The sequence below is a fragment of the Eptatretus burgeri genome, chromosome 2 (genome assembly GCF_056783735.1).
Source record: "Eptatretus burgeri isolate ZD-2024b chromosome 2, Ebu_testis_v1, whole genome shotgun sequence".
In the NCBI taxonomy this organism is placed as follows: Eukaryota; Metazoa; Chordata; class Myxini; order Myxiniformes; family Myxinidae; genus Eptatretus; species Eptatretus burgeri.
Window position 1 is genome coordinate 124,395,223 of NC_140962.1, and position 8,487 is coordinate 124,403,709.

The window sequence follows — 8,487 nt, forward strand, 5'->3', positions numbered from 1 at the left end:
GGAGCAGAATCACCCCTTGGCCTGGCAGTTGAGTGTTGCAAGCAAAACTGCCACCACTTGGCACACTTCTGATGTTCGCTCCATGTTATTTGCCTTATTCTGTCGTTTTCCTCTTCTTATCTGTAAACTTTGGGCATCTTATTGAAATATGCCTTCTTTTCTCATGGTGATTTTATTTTCTCCCTATTGCTGACATCTTCCTTGAGATTTTATCTTTTCTCTTCATACTTTATGGATTTCAAGATGAGGCATTCTTGTATGAATTCTGCAAACACAAACACAATGTACATTTTGATAGATTATTCTGGGCCGGCAAGATAGCTGAGATGTACGCACGCTCACCTCTGAGCTGTTCAGCCGAGGTTTGAATCCCGACCCAGTTATAAACTGGTCATCCTGGTGTTTCACAGGCAAGCTGATTAATCGATGTGTGTACGGGAGTCCCTCGGACGGACGGTAAACGGACATCATCTCCTTGTGAACAGTGGAAATATTGTGAATTTAAAGTGGTTACATCAAAGTCTGCCAGCATTTGTTGCTTGGTGGACATTAAAGATCCCACGGTGTTCTTCACAAAGAGTAAGCGAACTATTACTGGCAGTCTGGCCAAATTCCCAATGATTGCCACACTCAATGAAGTATGGCAACTGGTCCAGGATTATAACCATAGCCAAGAAACTGTGATGGCAGAACCAACACTGAAAAGATGATGGTAGAGATTCCAGACTGATTACAAAATAAAGAAAACAGAGCTGTTGCATCGAGGATTAAAAATAAAACAATTACTTCTGTGACTTTCAGAACTTTAAAGAACAAGGTATTTGTACCCTAAAATTTGTCTGGCCAAATTACCCATTCCTGCCCGAACCGGCAATGAGCTCAATCAGTGGCACAGCCACGCCATCAAGCCAATGGTGCTACCCCGCAGCCTTGTGCTGCGTACGAACGAATGACTGATCATATTAGCTGGATTTGGGAGCACATGTGAGCACCTGTCTTTCCAGGTAGGTGTAAAAACTATCAGTGGACTTGCCTTCGAAGGACTTGTGCGATTGTGAACTCAAACTTGAATTCGACAAAAACTGAGAAAGACCCGTACGTTGGCGTGGGAATGGAGGCATGCATTCCATCCAACTAAAAGTGCTGTCCTGTCGTGAAATGCATCCACAATATTCTTCTGCTACATATGTTCCTCCACAAACCCATCTTTCACCTTCTAGTATCTTACTCAGGAAACTCCTTTCACACTACTCTTATTCAACATCTGACATCATTTTTCTTTGAATCATCAGTACCGTATATTAGATTATTCCAGCAATGAGAACATATAAACTGAAGTCATATACCAGACCCAAAAACAATATTTCCTGACAAAACTACTCGACATCACCCACATCATCTCCTTGTGAACAGTGGAAATATTGTGAATTTAAAGTGGTTACATCAAAGACAAAGCTCAACTTTCAGCACAGCGTCTTCCCTGTCTGACAGCTAAAAGCTGTCGTGTAAGCTCATTGACCACAGAATCAATCTTAGCTCGAGGTGTGAGCAGCTTCGATGGGAGTGCTCACCAGTTAGGTGCAATACAAGTGTAGGTTCAATCGTTGGCTGCAGGGGTTGGGAGGTGTTAGACTCAACCATATTGACATAGTTCCGCTCTGAGTTCCTCGGAGGAGAACACACGTGGCTCAGTCATCTACCTCCAAAGATGAGGACAATATCAGTAATTCTATTGTGTTTTCGTTTTATTGTTATTTGTACCTGTCAGGGGTTATATTTGCAGTGTCTTGTGTAAACATTTATGTATCTGTTCCTCTTTGCTCTCATCTGTATAAACTGCACTCTGCTTGCACCTCCTTAAAAAAAAAATCTTCAATTACTGTGTTTCATTTGTATATTTTACGAACACTCGTTTCTCCTAACACCCTCGCGAACAATGAAAAGCTGCATGCTCCACACTACTCTCGAAGTAAAGGGTGGGAGAACCTGTGCTCTTCCTACTCTTCCATATTGTTCTTGATCTTCTTCCGAATACTGATGCTTTCCGCAACACTTCTCCTTCTCTCCAACCCCTGCCCTGTCGTATATCACACAATTCTTTGTCATGTCCTCCTTTACTTTCACCTCCTCCAAAACCTCTTGCACTCTTCCTGCTATCGGCTAAATAGCTGAGCCACGTTCCACCTCTCGATTCACAATGCAATCCTCACCATCTGCACACACTTAGCCAACCCTCGCTCATACTTGGACAAAATGCTGGACTTTGCGTTGCTGATCTGGGTTTACAGAAATGTGATAAGACCAGTGATGAGGGCCAGCCAGCTCACGTCCCCCAAAAACCACACTATCCATGCTCACCGTGTTCCTGCACCTCGTCTCTGATCCACTCTGCCAGTATTTTACTATGTATTCTTCCCCCTCTTTAACCCTCTGGTCCACCGATATCAGAGGTCTGTGATCAGACTTCACAGATCTGTCCAACCAGACTGCGACAATCAGCCAAAATGTTGCATGTCTGATGGGAACATTTCCTTCACAGGATGACCCAAACATTTTTGTATGTCTTCTTTGTTATGGTCTTCTCCACTCTGACAGGCCTGTTCCCACATTGGGGGTGATGTCAGTGTATATGTTCATTCCTCATTTTCCCACAACCACTGCCACTCAATGGTCAAGCCCCCAACCCCAAGGAGTACATTTGGCCTTGTGTGCCTTTCCAGAACAACATATTGTTTTTTGCATGATCTAACATCATACCCCCCCCCACCCCCCAATCTGACGATTACGTCTACATCTCCACAAACATTGACGCTGTTCTTTGCTCACCCTGTTCGCTCTTCCCAACCTGTGGACACTTTAACTGTCATCATGCCAGCTGGCTTGGTGTTCATTCACATTCTGTGAAATTACTAGACTGACTCAACCAGTTTATTTTCAATACACATCTCTCCAAATCCATCCATCCATTGGGACCATACTCTGTGCAGAGCATTGGTGCTGCCTAAGCAGTCTCCTTGACTATTGGGCACAATCCTGGATGGGTCGCCACTCCGACACAGGATACCAGCAAGCTGGCACTCATTTTGCTGACCTCGGAAGGATGACAGGCAGAGTCAATCCCACCTGGTATTAATTCAACATCCGAGTGGGATTTGAACTCAGGATCTGAGGATCCCAAGCCCACCACCCTAACCATTAAGCCAACACCAGACATGGGAGCACAGAGATAGACATTAAATTCATATGATATTGTAACGGTGGACCATTCATTGCTGGAACTTGGCACGTCATACCTTTCCTCAAACATGTCATGCTCTTCCTCAGCTCCTCTAAGCTCTTCCGGTCACATTTTGGTAAAAGTGGGCATCTCTTTGACAGTCGTCAGAAAACCCCCAAGGCCTACAAGACTTGCATGGTAATTTGGGAAATTCATCGATTTGCTCAAAAACCACTCTCTCCCATCAAGACTGCATGATCCATCATCGCATTCTCTTCTATCATTAACCTTCTTTGCAAGTTAATACCATCCTGAATTAAACTTTTCTGTCCATCATCTGGTGTCTGGAACACTGATGCATGTGGTGAAACCATAGCAAGAAAACAACTCGCATTCTCCTCCTGAAAGGTCCAAGGACCCAAATCTTTCAATTCCAAAACCCGCCCTTCCACCATTACCAAATGTTCTCTGCAGAATGTGGACTTCTCCCCTGCCATAGTGGAGAAGTTTCTTACCCAACTCGACACCTCTTCCACAACTGGTCTTTCTGGCTCTTAGTCTTTCTAATCTCTTAGTCTTATCACACCCTCTCTCCTCTCATTTAAACAGGCCCTTCTTGTATGGTAAATTCCACACATCTTGGAAAGAAATGTTCCAAAATGGATCCCCCTCATATACAGACTTATCAGCCTTCTCCCCAACATAAGCAAAGTAATGGAGTCCATCATTTCAGCCAATCTCCGGCACTATCTTCTCTCTCTCTCATCTGCTAATCTCTGACAATCAGTTTGGCATCTGACCTGGCTATTCCAATTTGGATATGTTATTCCTCACACAACAGTAGATAGATGCCCTGAACCACAAGCAAGAGATTAGGGTCATCTCTCTGGATATCTTCCAAGCCCCTGATCGAATCCAGGACCCAGCCCTGATTTCTCCAGACTTCCTTTCGTATTCAAGATCACCTGCTCAAATTTCTTGAGTGGAGAGACCAGCGGACTCTTTATAGTGGCCTTTCGCATCATCTTTCCCTTCAGCCTGGGGTTCCACAAGACAGCACAGGAGGACATACATTATTCTTTATCTATATCAATGGTCTGTCAGGTTCTTGAGAAAACCAACTTTACAATTTTGACGATGACTCCACCTTGTGTAGAACAACAAATCATGGAAAAAGGTGAGCCGCTGCTGAATCTCTGTCAGACGTGGACAAGATAAGCCACAAATCAGGTAATTGGAAAAGGACGTTCAACACCAGAAAGTCACATGCTCTCCACTATCTCTACCCAAAGACCGACACTTAAACTATCCAATTCACTTCTCTGGATAATCACCGGAAGAGGTGCAGTCCCTGGAACTTCTTGGTCTCGTAATCTGACATAATATTCCATGGGAGCATCATATCACCAAGCTAGCATCAAAGGCTATGTGTCGTCTGGGATTCTCCAAGGGGCTACGATTTTCGTGAGCCATGATGTACAAGGCTTTCATACTAAGCTCCATGGAGTATGAGTCTCAAAACTGGGCTGGTCACTTTCCACCTTGCTCCTCTTGAAATGGTCAAAAAATAAATCTACACCACTGGAATATCAATACAGGAGGCAGATTTCAAGGATTCCCACTCTTCTACTGGCAGCACGTTTGGGACTTAGTCTGTTTTATATAAGCAGACAATCTTACTCCTTCCGCCCTCTCCAAGCCAGTCAAAGTAGCACATGTTCATCAATAAACCTTAAAATACTAACCCTCCCAAGATCCAGGCTGGTTGCCCAGCTGCTTTCATTTGTCTTATTGTGGAATCATCTTCCTATGTCGTGTCATCCTCCTCACTTCACCTTATATGCTCACTGATGTACACCCATTATCTCTTCTACACATGCTGACTCTTCCCATTCTGTTCCTCTCCAGGCCAGTTATATTTGTTTTTGTGTTATTCTTCCTTTTCCGCCTTTTGTTTGTCCACCCCACACCCCATCGGACCCTTTGTCATTTAGCTCTACTATTAACCTCGCCAAGAACACTGTTATTTCAGTGCAATGCAGTTGTTCCAGAAACTTTCATGTTAACCTTCCGACAGTGATGCAAAGTCGACGTTGACTTCAGCATATATTTTTTATTTTTGGTAGACATGAAAGATCCCTCGGTATTCTTCAAAAACTTAGGCCAGTGGCTGTTGGTACCAGAGTTAAATTTCTTGTTTGGGATCGGCTGTATGTGCACTCAGCATTCCCAGGAGTAGGTGGAAATGCTCTACAAGTCTAACTCGAGTGAAGCTGATGGCATGCCATCACAAATCCCCACATTTCCCACAAAAAGCAAAGTTGAAAGATGGTAAAAAAAAAGCTCCACTAGGAATGATCCAATATCAAATTCTGAGTTAATTTTGTTTCAGTTTTAACCCCTGAGACCCAAGTCCCCACCCCCTTGGAACATGAACCTCAGGTCAAATCCCAAAAAAAATCATCATATATTTGATGCGTCCCCCCAATGTTGATTGCACATACAACATTTATTAAGAGATGTTTAAAAATGTGCCCGCAATTGCATTTTTTGTTTTTTTTAACCTTTTGACCCTGCCACAGGGCTTTTGCTTTTGCCAAAAAATGATACTGCTTTTGCACTTTCGTGCCATGTGGCGATAATAATAACCAAGTTTAGTGAATTTCTGCCCAACCATTGAAGAGGAGATAGCATGACAGACAGACAGACGGACAGAGCTGATTACAATATCCCCACGTTTTTTTTTTCAAAAAGTGTTGGGATAAGCATGACACCGGCATGATGGCCAAAGTTGCCTTTACCCGCATCAGAATTACCTGATAATATACCTGTCGCATGACCAAATCATCCCGAATGTCAACACCAGTGTGTGGCATGACTTACCTTCGCTTGTAAAGGCAATCGTATTATAAAACTTAAACTGCTTTTTTTTTCAGAGAAACATACCTCATTCACTAATTTCACCATTTAAATACTGGTACTCTTACTTCATCATCAAAATAAACAAACAGCATCTTTCATCCACCAATCTTATAGGCAGAGCATTAAGGGCTTTGAAAAATCCAAAAAACTGAAATCGATCAGGGATAAATCTTTCACCCTTTCAGACTCATCAGCTTGGAACGGGTTCAAAATTAATTCGACCAAAAGCTTTTCATTTGGCCATTAATCGAAGGGTGCAATAAATCAATAGAGATAAAAAAAACCACAAACAAGGTCTGAAATGCGTAGTCTCGTGGAAGCGGTGATGAAGGCGACTGAGATCAAGGGGGACCTGTGAATCTGCAATCTCATTAAACAGTACTCCTATTCTGGTGCTTGTGAGTTGCACACACCACATATGCCAAGCAATTACAGTGAAATCATTTTTGTCCTCCCCAGATTTTCTCCGAACTTTGTCTCTTTATATGCTAATTATTATTTATTTTCCCGAATTTTGGTTCATTGTGATTTTGCGATTTAAATTTTTTTTATTTATATATTCTTTTTTAATTCTCCCTTATTTTGGTCAGACAAAGGATACCTGTACAATTTTTCATTCATTAGTCATGCATTATTTATTTCCTTACTCTTTGAGCATGTCTCTCATCATTTGTCTCTGCCTCATTGAGCATGTTTATCAATAAGCCTTTTGAGAGGTCCTGGTGTTGTTGCTTTGAGTGTTCGGTGTTTTCATGTGGTCCTGAGGATTAGTAAGGAGGTCCCTTAATACCTTGCATTGTTATGCTAAATGTAATTTATATTAGTATTCTAAGCAAAAAACCCACAAATTATATAATAATAATCATAACATTAACATGTATCAAGAAATAAAACCCAATCCTAATTCCTTGTCTGCTGTTTGGATGAGGATCCAAGCTGATAGGTATCCTTTGTCTTGATGTCCCTTTTTTGACGAGCACTGCCAGCAGATAGCTAGTTAAGGTGCATATATGCTTCGGCACACGATTTATAGTACATGTTTGTGTACGCACAAATGCAGAGGTGTTGCGGTGAGGATATGGACCTGTTTCAATTGGATGAATATCAATTTACTGTCTCTTGAGTTTCATCACACAGTATTTTTTGAGGGGGTACAAAGTTGAGGCTCATGGAAGGGCTAAAACATAGAATGGATCAGGACGTACCCAGAACAAAAGGAACAGCAGAAAGAGAGGGGGTGAGACACGTCAACGGCACGGTTGAGGGACACAATAGAGGGAGACTTGGACAAGTAATGGATGTGAGGAAGAAAAAGAGGTAGGAGAGGATGCACAGGATGAACAAGATGGATGCAGAAGCAAACTCTCAAGAAGAAAAAGCTGGAAATTTGGAAAGAGGTGGGCTAGGGTAGGGTTAATGGGGATAAAAAAAAACATCATGGTTTTGGATGGGGGGGGTGATCTGAGACGGTGATTAACAGCTGTTATGAAGACTTGAAATATACAAAGTCATAAAACAGAGATTGCCTCTGATGGTTGGTGAAACAATGAGTCTTCATGTATAATGGCAGAAAAAAAATCATCCTTTACAGTTTCAACCAAAATCCTACACTTTCATTTCTGGCCTTTAATTATGAAAATTTTCTTCTACAATGGCTTGGCTGTTTTCAACATTCGATGGAACAATAATAGTTTCAAAAAGAGAGGTTGGCACAACCCTTTGTAGTTAAGAAGATGAATATTCAAAACTGCAGTCACCACCAACTGGTTTATCTACACAGCAGGCAGGGGTTAGGGTTACACCACTAAGGTCCAACTTTTCGACCACCGAGTGGATTTCATTCAGGACCGTGAGCATCATGCGGCAGTCGTCAAGTACCTTCAAGCTGTTAATTATGCACAACATTCGTGGATGACAATGCCAGACCCTTAAAACATGGCACACAATGCCTGAACGGTCCACTATAAAGACCACCTGGTCAAAGTGTCATAACTGGGCCGTCCCTCAATGGGTGGAGCTTTCATTTGTGGAAACGCTAGAGGTTGGCCAAGGAAATGGTGAGCGGCATCATTATTCATAAAATTACAGCAGTAATACTACATCATCTCAATAAATTTCCTCCTAAAGAATGAGATGTTCAAAAAGTTTAACCTTGTACAAGAGGACGCGGTATGTCCTTAAATAAACTAGAAACTATAAGCAGCATCTTTAAATGTCTGAGAAATACTGCGTCTCTAAACATCACATTAAAAAAAAAACCTGTTTAGAGATTCAAAATTAAAAGGAAAACCTTCATTTGCAAAATGCACATGAACAAAGAAAATGATAGGATGTTTTCAATCATATAT

General features: G+C 42.0%; 1 protein-coding gene across 6 annotated transcripts in view; it reads right to left on the reverse strand.

The window, feature by feature from the left end:
* The window catches only part of LOC147032991 (liprin-alpha-1-like), a 341,574-nt gene that overhangs the window by 219,052 nt on the left and 114,035 nt on the right, over positions 1-8,487 (reverse strand). The window lies entirely within an intron of this gene.